At 43.3% G+C, this 14687-nt stretch overlaps 1 pseudogene across 1 annotated transcript; it reads right to left on the bottom strand.

Moving 5' to 3' along the window:
• Positions 1-8248: 8248 nt before the first annotated feature.
• LOC307156277 (globoside alpha-1,3-N-acetylgalactosaminyltransferase 1-like) lies at positions 8249-8918 on the bottom strand (annotated as a pseudogene). The gene has a single exon. The product of its transcript is annotated as a globoside alpha-1,3-N-acetylgalactosaminyltransferase 1-like (transcript).
• Positions 8919-14687: the final 5769 nt, after the last annotated feature.

Genomic DNA, 14687 nt, shown 5'->3' with positions numbered 1-14687 from the left:
ATGGTTTCAAATTATGGTTCAAAGTGGAAACCAGTCTATGGGCACTGGTCAGCTAGCCATTTGTGCATATTTAATTGCATCCACTAGGCAGGATTACTTATGGCACAAAACAGGATACACTTGCCTTGGAAAACACAAGGCAAACGTACAATAATGAATTCATTTCTGATTCAACATTTCAGTAACAAATCATATACATGCACAGTTCAAATGACACATTAATCCAACTTTTCGACAGTTATTTAACACATCGACACTCATTAATCACTCATTGTCTCAACTCATGACACAATGATCATTGTTATACGTGATAGCTTTAGCCCATGGCTAACTAACGTTAGTTCAGCTCGCGCTGTGCGGCCTACTCAACTCAGCTCATATCAAATCATTTCTGAAATTGACATATCTTTCATAAGATAACATATGATAAAAACATGTCACTCACCAAAACGAGATTGCATCACATATTCAATTAAAAAAGACTATTCAATAAAGATTACCGCTCTGGGATCCACTAAATCTTTACTCCGATTTCCACTTCACCTCTCTCTGACGACAACACTCCAGGCTGAAAACTCCAAAGCTTCCAAGTGAACACAGTCACAGTTCCCGATAGATTATGATTATCATTTAGTGCAAAGAGTTTCTGGAGAAATGCTCCGTGTCTCATTTGATCTGTTCTCATCTGATTCTCTGTTTATGCTGATAGCGGCAGCGCCTGCGCGACCAGTGGGCGGGCCTTATGAATATGCCGCTACTGTTGGCTCTCAGGGGTGTCAGTCACTGCAGCACAATCAGTGATTGGATGAATCGTGTGTTATTGCCCAGTGGTGTAATCGAGTGCATCAAGTAAAGAAAAAAAAAAGAACTAATTGAAAAATTTAATTTGTCCAGAACAGAGCGACACGACTCAATTTAAACTGTTATAGAAGAGCTAATATACTAAGAATGCACTGGTCTCTCAAGGATTGTCTCTCTGCTTTATTTTATAAGAAATATCTCTGTGTCTAAAGTTCCTAATGTCCTGTACTCTCAACTTTTTTTTTATAGTAGTACTAGTCATAATTTTTACACCAGGCATGAATAAAAGGGATGTTTTTTATTTTATTTCCTGTTTCGAAAACCACTGGAAAACAACGGACTGTAATGTATAGATGAATGAAAACATGGAATCATTTAGCCTACTATTGATATCACACATTTAAGAAAAATTAGTTTAAAAAAAATATTTAAAGGAACATTTTTACAAGAAAAATTAGTTTTAAAAAATATTTAAAGGAACATTTAATGGCACAATATATAGTAAATTGTTGATTTTGATATTTGGAATGAATGTTGGGTTAGTATGTTTCATTGACTTGACTTTTTATTGTTGTTGATTAAATGTAGTTTTGTATTTTTTACTTGTTGGGACCCCAGGAAGAGTAGACACTGCCTAGGTAGTGGCTAATGGGGATCCAAATAAACTAATAAACTTAGATCATTGATGTAAAATACCATTTACAGCCAATACAGGCAATTTACTTAGGAACGTTTTTGTTGACAGTTATAGCACCACGTCTTGCCTGATCTCCACTACTTTTATTAGGTGTCCTCAAAAGGTGCCCATACATGTCTGTCAAATTTGTTGTAAATATCAAATTTTTTATTGAAGTTTAGACACTTCTATTTATGAGAGCATAAAAATTATCCATGGATGACAATGATTGGAATTGTTTTTTTTTTTTCAGTTCCTATCATAATTTTGACATTTGGGCATTATTGTTTTGCTATTGACCTATGTTTTCAAATTTCCTGCGGTGTTTTTGTCACGATCAGACTAACGGTTTCGAAGATAATCGCAAGTTTTTTAAGCGCTAAATGACAATGATACACAAACTATAAGGCAAAACCTGGCATGTTTGGTATCGTTGGGCTCGGAAAGGATTCAGGATTTCAACGGACTAACAGTTGGGTGCGTTTATAGCCATTTTCATGACTTTTTTCCCTGTTATAGCGCCAACAAGTGGCCAATCGTCGTGAATTTTTTCAAGTGACCTCAGACTGAGCTCATGAACATGTTTCCCAAGTTTAGCGAAAATATCTCTTTTCGTTCACAAGTTATAATCATTTTAGTAAAAGTGGCCCTGGTGCCATCAATTTTTTTTGATGATTATTGATAGTCACTGTCCAGAGAATATTTGTGCAGTTGTTTGGTTCCGATCAGGCTAAAAACCTAGGAGTAGTTCGCAAAAGTAGGTTTTTCAAAAAACCTCAATTTACTCGAAATTGGCGCCAAAGGGCGAGCAAATCCAAGGCATGCATCTTGTCCGCCTTGAGCCAAGGATTCCAGCGACATAAGACACTTGAGCCTACGCCTCACGGTTGAGGAGTTATGAGCCATTTTGTACTTTTGGCCGCTGTAGCGCCCCCGTCAGGCCGATCGGGGCGGGCCTTGGTGACGCTGTAGGCGGTGTGAGTACTATCAGCCCCCAAAGTTTCAAGTCTCTACGACTTACGGTTCGGTCTGCCCGATCAGTTTTACATGGAGAATGCTGCATCATGGGAAAATTAACAATTACAATAGGGTTTCTAGCACTACGTGCTTGAACCCCTAATCAAAAGGGCCTAAAAAAGGCCTATAAAAAAAAAACTTTAGGGTCTGAGCACTTGACGCTCAAGCTGCTGCTTCCAAAAACTTTATCAAGCCTTTTGACGTGTGCCTCGGAGAGGAGAAAGTCACTTTTTGCCATTTTCAGCTCATTTATCATGGAAATGTGGTGATTTTTGGTGTGGGTTTTTTTTACCTTTTAAACTGTGATACCTCGACTGATGGCCCGATCGCCATAAAAGTGTGCACGCTTCTTTAGAATAATATGGCACACATGCACAGCTAATCTGGTGAAGTTTTGGGCAGAGCATACCATTTTTCAGTCATTTAAATATCATTTTGCATAGGATAACACAGAGCACTTCTCACCTTTTTGACAGTTAAAGCGCCACCAATGGCCCGGCGTCCATGAAAGTTTCCAAGCTTTTTTGGGATCACGTGATGCATGCGCGCACGCCCGATTTTGTGAGGTTGTATGCAAATCAGGCAGGAAGAGGGCCGCTTTCAGCCATTTCATGGGTTTTGCCATATAGGAATACATCATTTTGACACCTTTTTAACAGTTATAGCGGCTCTAAGTGGCCAGTTGCCGCGTCCTTTTTCATGTGACCACAGAATGAGCTCTCACACAGGTGTGCTGAGTTTGGTGGACATATCTCGTTCCGTTCACGAGTTATAGCCAATTTAGTAAAAGGGGCCCCTCCCACTTGGAATATTTTGGCGGCCCTTAGGGGCCGTGAACCAAAATTCCCCCTTTTTTTTTATAATTATTGACATTCAGACTCCAGAGAATCTTGCTGCACTGGTTTGGTTCCGGTCGGGCCAAAAACCTAGGACTAGTTCGCGAAAGTAGGTTTTTGGAAAAACCTCAAATACCGAAAAATTTCCCGGGTGACGAGCAAATCCGAGGCATGCATCTTGTCCGCCTCGAGCCAAGGATTCCAGCGATATAAGACACTTGAGCCTACGCCTACGCCGGTTGAGGAGTTATGAGCCATTTCATACTTTTGACCGCTGTAGCGCCCCCGTCAGGCCGATCGGGGTGGGCCTTGGTGACGCTGTAGGCGATGTGAGTACTATCAGCCCCCAAAGTTTCAAGTCTTTACGACTTACGGTTCGGTCTGCCCGATCAGTTTTACATGGAGAATGCTGCATCATGGGAATATTAACAATTACAATAGGGTTTCTAGCACTACGTGCTTGAACCCCTAAAAATCAGTACAATTACAATAGGGTTTCAGCACTTCGTGCTTGAACCCCTAAAAATCCTTACAATTACAATAGGGTTTCAGCACTTCGTGCTTGAACCCCTAAAAATCAGTACAATTACAATAGGGTTTCAGCACTTCGTGCTTGAATCCCTAAAAACTTCTCTCATGGTGACTTATGCAGGATTTCTCCAATCAGCCATTCATCTTAAACCATCCCCTGCAAGCTAGCATTCATCTGCCTCCACTTTTGGAAGTAGTGTGATAGCTCAAAATCAATCAACAACTGATGCATAAAACCAAGTCCCTGTTTCTTTTCGATAATCCATTACGCTTGCATGTACGTCACAATATAGAGAAAAAATAGAGAAAAAGAAATACAAATACATTTAATGTACAGATAAAGATATGTGGCTACTTCCATTTCATCACGACTTTAAGACACAGTCTTAACATAGTGGCTGTGTTAGCAACTTGCCCTCAGATGGAACCCCTTTTCATTCTGTCAACTACAGAAAAGAATATGGAAAAAGTGTGGAAATGCTGTCCGAAAGATAGTCTGTCAGTATTACATCTAGTGTCATTAATTGCAGTATCTACTAAAGTCTGTTGTTAAAATATCACTTTGAGATTACTTAGCTACACATTAGAGGTGCTTGTTGAGCAACACATTAAGTTGTTTCTTTTAGAACAATATAGCCTATATTTACATGTTCATGATGATTTGAATCATTGAAGACATTTGTCTGGTGAGATTTGTGCTCTGAGGATTTGAGTTATGGTTAAAGGGACGGTTCATCCAAAAAAAAAAAAAAAAAAAAAAAAAAAAATGTTAAACAATTATTAAATTGAAAAAAAAGAATAAAAGGGGTTTAGTTCTGATATTTGTATAATTTTATATAGAAATAAATGATGTATAATTACGTCTTTAGAAGATAGGAGGTTTTTAGTGTTTCCTTTTTTGACATTACTTTAATCCCTCACCATAGCAAAACTGTTTGAGATATTTATTATCTGTTTACAATTTAGCATAGATCTTTAATGTATTTTCATCATGTTGAAAAAGTTTGGTGGGAATAAAATAAACCACTAAAGAGGAGTGGGTAAAAATTCAGAGGCTGATTTTGCAAAGAAATCCACATTCAAACCAAAATATCTGACTTCCTGTTGCTCAAAGCTAATTACTAAAATTGTCTGGCTCGATGAGACCAATATGTGTACTGATTTTTGTGACTGTACATAAAATTAACCCCCTCACTTTTGTCAAAAGCATTTAGAAAGTGACACACTTCCTGCTGCCAGGTGGTGGCGCTATAACTTTGACTCACAATAGTTACATACATGTGATCAGCCTCTTTCCACAAACACACTGCTGAAGTTTCATCAAGATCAGTTAATGTATGCAGAAGTTATAACACTTCATTTTTATCTTTTCTCGCCATAAATTTGTTTCCTCGCCACGGCCAAACCGTTCGAGATATCAAAAATCCGTCTGCAATTTAGCATCCTCAGTGTCTTGACTTTATGCTGACCGAGTTTGGTGGCAATTGAAAGAATTGCCTAGGAGGATTATTTCAAATACCAGAGCAAGCGTTCTCCAAACAACCCATAATAGCCGACTTCCTGTTGGGCTGGCGTAAAACTTGACCGAGGGAAAGTTGTTCGGCCCGATGAGATCTATATGTGTACCGAGTTTCATATTAATTCGTGCAAGCGTGTTTGATATATGGACCAAGTTTTCAGACCCCGTTCAAGTGGGGCGCTGTTGAGCCCCCCTGCCACGCCCGTTTCTGAAACTTTTCACATGTCTACTGGCTAATAAGTGTTATGTGTCTGTCGAGTTTCATCCAATTTGAAGCATACTAAGAGTCTCAAAAGCATCTGAAAAGAATATTAAAGTTTGATGCGTTGCCACGGCAACAGTATCTAAGATATCAATAATCCTTCCACAGGTCTACATATGCTGTGTGTTTACATTATACACATAAAATTTGAAGCAAATCGGGTAAAAATAAGAGAGTGACTTCAAAGCATTTTGAAAGTGACAAACTTCCTCCACCCATTTGCATTAAGCTTTTCAATGTTAGAAACCCAGTCATACTATTGAATGGTCGTGCAACATTTTCTCATTTTCCCCTGAGACGAGAGAAATCTGTATTTACCTCTTTACACTTCCTCCTACAATGACACAAAAATCGTCATTTTGCGTCATTGTCGGAGGAAGTGTAAGAGGGGGGGATTTCTGTTAAGACTACAAGCACTAGTTCCCACCCTTTCAAACCCGCCCATAGGGGTTTGGACCTAATGCGCAGACTCACGGAGACTAGTTAGCTTTATTGTTTACAACTGCTCTCTAACCGGTAGGCGTGGCTTGGGAGTGGCCTCGTAGAGCAGTGAAGCAATTGCATTCTGGGAGTTGTTGTCTTTCATCCACATGAGCCAAAAATACATTTTCTGGCTTTTCTCAGTCTAGAAAGCTCCAAATTCAAAAATAATTTCACATTTCTTCTACATAAATGACCCAATTTAAATACACATTCATCTTTCCAGAGGTGGAGTATCCCTTTAATTTTGTAATAATGTTAAACGCGTTGCGGCAGCATGCAGACATAGGCGAGACAGCTCGCGCGCCCATTGGCTGTCCCGCGGCAACTGCAGCAGCCTATCGAGAGAGGCTCCTCATGACGTCAGGTCCAATGAGGGCGCTTCGCGCCCACTACGTCACGTCCCGCCGAAACGGGTGTGGCTTAGGCTTATAAATATAGCTTGATAGGCTGATCGAATCAGATTTTTCATCTCTTCAGCGAAGCGCACGCATCGCTGGATCCCGAGAGGAAGAAGCCGCGCCGTCTGAGAAAGCCTTCTGCGGGACGAGCCTTCGCATCTGAAGCCGCTGGCCTCAACTCGCTGCCTTCAGTCGCCGTTCCTGCTACGCTATCCGACATCAATATCCTTTTTCTCTCTAAGTGTGTGTTCGCCCCCGCGACTCACACTTCCTACTAAAAGAGCAGAGCCTCTTTTGTAAAGATGTCTCGTTCCTTCTGTGGCTCGTGCTGAGCCCCACTCAGCGACGGGGACCACCATGTCATCTGTGTTTCCTGCCTGGGTGAGGATCATGCAGCTCTCGCACTCGCTTACGGCGGCTGCCCTCACTGCGAGCTAATGCCCATGGTGACTCTGAGGACTCGCCTGGCATCTTTCGCCGAGACTGCACCTCCGCCCGCTGCGGTGCCGCGCCGTAAAAGCGCCGTGCTCAGCGGGTCCTGGAACCTCCTCCAACCAGCAAAAGTTCGCCGGTTCGCCTGCCAGCTTCGCCCGAGTCTCTCACTGTCGGTCTCTCACTGTCTCTCACTCTCACTTCCGTCATGGATGACGATGAAGAAGCCGCGTCTATGTGGATGGATGTTTCCTGCTACAGGGCTAGCTTTCTTTACGTTACAAGAGAGCTACCCCGCCCCGTTCGCGTGCATCACTCACCGGCGAAAGGAGGAAAGAGAGTGTTTTAATCGCGCGGAGGCCGGACCAACCTCCATTTCTCACACATTTCCCAGTCCCCTACTAATTTCAGGCCACTGGAAATATCAATATTGCAGTAAACAAGCCTGTTGTAATACATGCACGCCTGTAAACGAACGCCTACAACGCGTTTTGCATTATTACAAAATTAAGGATAATTTTTTGGCTTCAATATCTTGCGGAAAAGAGATTTTCCCCTAGCGTAAGATATTACGCAGTACTCGATCCCTCTTCTAGAGAGAACCGAGGTTACATTTGTAACTGAGTACGTTTTCCATCCACTGTAAAGTTTTTGCTGCGTTCACCCCTCATCACACTATAGTTTTCCTCAGCAAAACAGAACGTGAAGACACTTTCCTCTGACGGTCACTGCAGTGAACTTTATACTCTTTAATGGATCACAGTGACATTCCTTCCACATACATCAGAGACAGAACACATATAACCAAACTGACGTTCTCACTTTTATCACTTGAATTCATATAAACATAAGTAGAAACAGGGCAGCACAGTGACTCAGTGGGTAGCACTCCAGGTACTCCAAAAAACATTCTTAATACGTAAAAAAAAAACAGATGTTTTGCACGTTCAGAAAACTTACAGAAATAACGTTTAAATTACATTTTCAAAATGACTGAATAGAATGTTCTTTTAACGTTTTAACCAAGAAAAAACTTTCTTAATACATAAAAAAAAATTGGACGTTTTCAACATTTAAAAAACATTCAGAAATAACGTTTTCATAACATAATTGGAATGTTAGCAAAACATTCTAAGAACATATTTTTGTTAGCTGGGAAGCTGCTCTTTGCACTTTAGTGAAGCAAAAAAATAAGTCAGATAATATTTCATCCATCAGGCAGCATACATGTTGTGCAGCTGATGGAAAAATATTTGGCAGGTTTTGTTTTTTGCACGTTTCAGTTAACAGCTGCTAAGGGTTTGGACGAATTTCATTATAGTTTTTGATAACTTGTGAGAAGCGAATGATTTTGATCTCCTCTGGTTTAGATTTTTTGTCATCCCACAGATACTCGGGTGAAAGCAGTTTACTGGGTTTGTTATAAAGGAAGTACTTGTTCAAATGAGACTCCTCCTGCCATACTGCATCAATGGATTTAGATGCATCAATGTCCAGCTGCTCCCGGCAGGTTTTAACAAGCTGATATACGTCTTTCACTAAGCCACCGATCACAGCCCCACCATAATAATAATCACCCTCAGCATAAGGACCCTCGGTGTTCATATGTGAATTGTTCACGAGCTGTAACATAAAACCAAGGATGTATGACACCTACCAGACGACTGAAAGTCTCCACCCACCAGCAACCATAAAACTTTGAATCCACATCAAGGCTGAAAATATAGTCGGCTTCATTGAAAAGTCGACTCTCAATCAGTTTCTCCAGTCTTGCCATCCTGCTCAAACTGATATCCTGCCATCTGTTAGAACAAGGGACTGTCAACACCGTCAAAGTATGTTCTTCACTCAGTTTCACTGCAGGAACCTGTTCTGGTTGATCAGTGAACACATAATAATGCACACGAAATCCAACAAAGTAATTCTGCTCTGCAGACTCCAGGAAATCTTTAAGAAACTTTGTATACCTGAAAAACAGGGGGATTGTAAAGTAATTGTATTACCCGTCTGTGTTGCACGTCACCACGTAGGCTCACTATTGGCCGACGCTGATCATGTGTGTGATGCGTGTGACGCACAACACAGACGCGCTGCGCTAAAGCACTACGCGAACTCACTGGAGGCCCAGAGAGAAGGAAATTAATAGTGGAATAAAGTCGTTATTTTTGTTTATTTTTGCGCACAAAAATATTCTCGTCGCTTGATAAACTTAAGATTGAGCCACTGTAGTCACTTGGACTATATTAACGATCTCTTTAATAACTTTTCTGGGCCAGCAAGTTTCGGTCCCTTAGAAGCCTATGGAGGAGTGGAGTGATCAAGCTATCAGATTTAATCAAAAATATCTTAATTTGTGTTCCGAAGATGAACGAAAGTCTTACGGGGTTGGAGCAACATGAGGGTGAGTAATTACTGACAGAATTTTCATTTTTGGGTGAACTAACCCTTTAATTGACTTTATTATTGTTAAAACTCTGCAGGACATTACACCAAAACCAGTTACCTATCAAATAAAAGATCTAACAATAACTTTCAATGCTCTTTACAGTCTTGCCCTTTAATACCTCAGCACCTTTCCACACACTTTAGTCCTTTGTAGCCACTCTTTCTGAATAGAATACTATACAATACCATTACATTTATAACATTAGCACAAAATTTAAATAAAAGTCAATTGCAAAACATAATTAAAAAACATAAATTGTAAAAACAGAATTTAGGAAAAATTAAAAGAGATTCCCTTTCTTTTCCTTTGTCAATTTACAAAGTGTTAAGACAATCTAGATCAGTGACTTCCTCAAATCCTAACAGTTTTTTGCAGTTTGAAAACTGTTTTTAACGGAAGCCACCATATAAACATAACTTCTGCAAAACAAAAGCTCAGTTACTGCCATTACATAAAATACAGAAATGTGTGATTTGAGTGGATTGCTTTCCCTGGGCTCTGAATAAAATCCTGTTTCCAACACACAAGTGTAACCCACCAATTTATATGAATATACATATAATATAAACACTGAAATTCATAATATTGCAAAAAACAGAGATAATAAATATGATGTTTCATAATGCATGTATGAATAAGGTCAAATGTATTACATTTAAACAAGAGTTCATAGAAACACAAACATCTAAATGCCATTGTCATGACGCTTCCCCTTTAAGAAATCCGTATGTGATCTCATGAGAATATGTGTGCAAGTAGAAAGTGTAGTTCCCTTTCGACAACGGTTCACTAGTATTGCGTAGCTATACACTATAGGAAAACTATTTTTCTCGAGAATATTGAAGCCTTTATTTTAAAACGCAATGCAGCTGCACAGCAATTACAGTGCAGGCTGTCTAAGCACGCTGATTGGCTGGGCTGCGGCAACTGCACGAACCTATGGCGACGCAGCGAGGACGAGCAAACCTATCAGGACGCTTCCCGGCTCCCTATAAGCGGCCCATTTCGCCATTAGAATCAGATTTAATTTCCTTCAGTGAACGACGCATCTCTTTGCTGACTTCTCTGGACAAGAAGCCTCTCTCACCGTTGAACAGCCCGGCAGCGGAACACAGCGACCTGCAGCAGCAGCTCAGCGACCGGCAGCCTCCTGCTCAGCTTCCTGAAGCTTCTCAGCATCTTCACCCGGCCGTCGAAGAGCTGGGTCTCGACTGGTCTACACCGGAAGAGCCTGCTAGAAGTCGCCTCGATGAGTGGTTCCTGTCGGGGTCGCCAACAGGCCCCTCGCCAGCGGCCAGCTCCATTTTTCCCCCGAGGTCCACCAGGAGCTCACAAAGCTCACAGGAGCTCCCTACTTGGCCCGCCTGCATACTTCAACCTCAGCGACGCTCTCAACAATTGACGGCACAGAGGAAAAGGGGTATGAGAAACTGCCCCCCCTGGAGGAAGCAGTGGCTGCACATCTTTGCCCTCCCACTGCCGTTGGATGGAGGTCTAATGTGGCACATCCTTCTAAGGCGTGCATAACGACTTCAGCTCTCGCCGGCCGAGCCTACACTTCCGCTGGTCAAGCTGCTTCAGCCCTGCACACTATGTCGGTCCTTCAAGTTTTCCAGGCTAAACTCCTCCGCTCCCTGGACGAGTCTGCACCGGAAAACTAGACCTTCAAGGATCTGCGCAGCACCACCAACCTGACATTGGATGAAGCATGGACAGCCTGGTGCCGTTAGAGCGCCACCTGTGGCTTAACCTCACAGAGATTAAGGACGCAGACAAAACTGCTTTCCTGGACTCCCCGGTTTCCACCTCTGGTCTCTTCGGCCCATTGGTAAAGGGTTTTGCTGAGCACTTCACTGAAGCACAGAAGTCTTCGCAGGCCATGCGACACTTCCTTCCCAAGCGCTCCAGCTCGGCTTCAGGTCACTCAGCCCTGCCCAGAAACAGAAACCAGCCAGCGCTTTAAACCAGCCAACCACTTCCCCTTTCCAAAGCACCAGGGTCCACGGCCTAAACTTACGCTGGACCCGGAGCCTCGGAAGCCGTCCTAATCCAGCAGAAAGAAAGAGAAGGGGGCCCGGTCTCGCTGTGCCTGGACCACCCCTGAAAATAGCTTGCGTGCTTCTTCAGTTCAGGCGGATGGAGATGTTTTGATTGCAAACAACGGGCCCGTTTCAATTTATGCAACCGCCTCTTTACGCATTCCCTCCGGTCTCGATGCTCCCTCAGGTCATCGAATGGATCAGGGAGAACAAGTGTGCAGTTAATAGCCCCTTTCTGGCGGACCCAGACATGGTTCCTCGAGTTGATGCAGCTGCTAGAGACAGCTCCCTGGCCTATTCCACTGAGGAAGGACCTCCTCACGCAGGCGAACAGGACAGTCACTCAGCTCGGAACCTAGACCCATATTCATGTGAAGTACCACTGGTACTTTCTTTTCTCCAAGAGCTGCTGGACGTGGACCGGACCCCTCCACGCTCAAAGTGTATACAGTGGCCAAAGCAGCCTTCCATGCTCCTGTGGCCGGCCAATCTTTAGGGAAAAGCGACCTGATTGTACCCTGGGTGGCCTGTATCAGGGACGCTTGGTCTTGCACTTGCCACTTGGTTTTGCAGGGCACAGTTCTCCACCGCGTCGTCGAACAGCCCAACCTGGAAAATTGGGGAGTCCAGGAACCGAACCTTGTCCGCATCTGCCATGTCAACCAGGCTGAGCCAACGATGGTGCTCCTGGACCACCAGGGTGGACATCGATAGACCGAACGTGCAAGCCTCAACGCTCATGCTCCGGAGAGCCAAGTCGGTTGCAGTGCGGAGTTCACTCATGAGCGCATGGTCTAGGCTACCTTCGTGCGTGTCCATGAGTGCCTTGGCCTGATAGACCTGTAGCAACGCCATGGCATGCAAAGAGGAAGCTGCTTGCCCACAGGCTTTGTAAGCTCTGCCCCTAAGAACGGACGAGAACTCACAGGCCTGAGAGGGGAGACGAGGATTCCCCGTCCAAGAGGCAGCGGCCGCCGGACACAGGTGTGCCGCGACAGGCCGCTCCACTGGAGCCGCTCCACTGATAGCCTTGTAACCCTTCACTGCTCCTCCGTCAAAGGTAGTGAGGAGGGAGGAGCTACTCAGGCAGTCTCTGGCAGAGAAAGGTGCCGTCCACGACCTGGTAAGCTCTCCATGCACTTTGGGAAAGAAAAGGCACTGGGGCGGTGGGCTGAGAACCAGCGGGGCCCACCCCGAGAAACCCTCTCCAGAGCTCAGCTCACCCTCCGATGCTGCAATCGGCTTTCTGTCTTCTGGAGGGGAACCGAATGAAACGGCTGGTCGGTCCATTACAGAGGGACCAGTGCGGAGCTCCACCGGCTGCGGTGTGATAGAGGAGTGAGGGGCCCACAGGGATTGGTTACTGGGTGGGGAAGCCATCACTATGATCCTCTGATCACCCATCCCTTACGGCACCCTAAGGTGGGGCGTGGTAATGGGACTCCACCTTTGCGGACGAAGGCGAGTCTCGATCTCAATACCACGATAGTCATGTTCCCACAATGAGAACATGAACTATCCACAAAAGCTGCTTCAGCATGCTGTAATCCCAAACACGTGATGCAACTAATGTGACCGTCAGAGGGGGAAAGGGAACGATCACATCCAGAAACGCACGGGTAGAATGATATCTTGAAAAAGACGCAAACGCACCCGTGTTGCTCTTTCAGGAAATGGAAAACTCACCAGTGCTGTAGCACACAGGGGAATGATCGCGGCAACACTGACAGGGATGGTGCAGCTTGTAACAGTGAAGCACTCATTCTCTTCGCCCTCAACCGGCCATCAGACAAACACAGAAATGTGATGCTGTTAAAACAGCAGTTGAGAGCTCAGAAAGTTTGTGACCACCGCTGCACTTGCGCTGTAGAACCACCAGCACCGGTAGAGACTTCCTGAAGAAGCACCGACACACTCACTTGTTGTAATATAACAACACTCTTCAGAGACATCGACATGAAGACCGATCGGCTCCGAAGTGCAAGACAACTGGTGCGTGCATCCACTTCCGTATTTATACCCGCGCCGCGGGGCGGAGTGTGAGATGCAAATCTCAAACACCAATGTGCATTGGCTCGTTTTAACAGTACTCGAAGATGACAGGCTCCCTAAGCGTGATACCAATCAGTCGACTACGTCGAACATGAGTGACTGAAAGGGAACAGAGAAAATCATTCACTGCTCTTAACTAAATAACTTTTGCAGCTTTAATAAGGATTCATTTATATTTACTTTATAAATTATGCAGTGCAGAGTGTTTGATCGCTTTATTAAATTTCTGTATATGTCCTACCTGTTGGTCATATTTAAGACATCAGTAGCTGTATTAGTATCAGTGATACTGGCTTTCATTCATAAAAAGATGTCATTAAACAAGTATTTAAAATATACTGTCTTTATTTAGTCATTTTATGTTGTTTCTACATTAATCTGGAGATTAAATGTGAAGTTATTAAATGATAAAATATAAGTCCAAACAAACGCTGACACGTGACAATAATACTATAAGACAATTACAAAGCATTATTTTTTCTAGGAAATTTATATGAGAATTTTGAGTGAGGAAACTGACAGAAAGTGGCCACTCATTCAGTTTTCGAGATGCTAGGCCACAATTGAAGATTTCGAGACACTGTGTCCACAGAGGAAAAGTTTCCCATGGCTGAATGACGACGTTAGAATTTTAATTTGATCCAATTTTTGTAGTGAAGACATATTTGTAATACCTCTAGTTAGTCCCGGTTTCCAGAAAACGTTGAATGTGGCTTTAGACAGTTTGTTTGGTAGACATTTTATTTAAAGTTCCTGTCATAATAAAAACTATTTTAGTCTAAAAAGTATTTAAATCTGTAGCACCAAGTTTCATCCCAAAATTCCACTGTCCGTGAAGCCACTATTTTGTACATTGTAATACATGCTACGTGGGATCTCCATTTCTCAGCTCTGGAAGGCTCTAGAGACATGAGAGCAAGATTTGAGGCTTTAGAGTCTTCCAGAGCTGAGATATGAAAGCTTTAGCGTAAGTTCTGCCAGGAAGACTCAATCAGCACGTCATATATTACCTCACTTCTAACCAATCATGTGCTAACACTCGCAGTATAAAAGATTGGTACTTACATTTGTCTGAGTTTGCAGATGCTGACGCTGCCAATTACCTCCATCCTCCCCAACCACCACCAAGATGGTACCTTCCCCTTCATCCTCCTCACCACCACCAGGATGGTCCCTTCCTTTACCTCCAGGGGGT

The sequence above is a fragment of the Squalius cephalus genome, assembly GCF_949319135.1.
Source record: "Squalius cephalus genome assembly, chromosome: 3".
In the NCBI taxonomy this organism is placed as follows: domain Eukaryota; kingdom Metazoa; phylum Chordata; class Actinopteri; order Cypriniformes; family Leuciscidae; genus Squalius; species Squalius cephalus.
The sequence above is the reverse complement of the archived record's forward strand: the minus strand, read 5'-3'. Positions and strand labels throughout refer to the sequence as shown.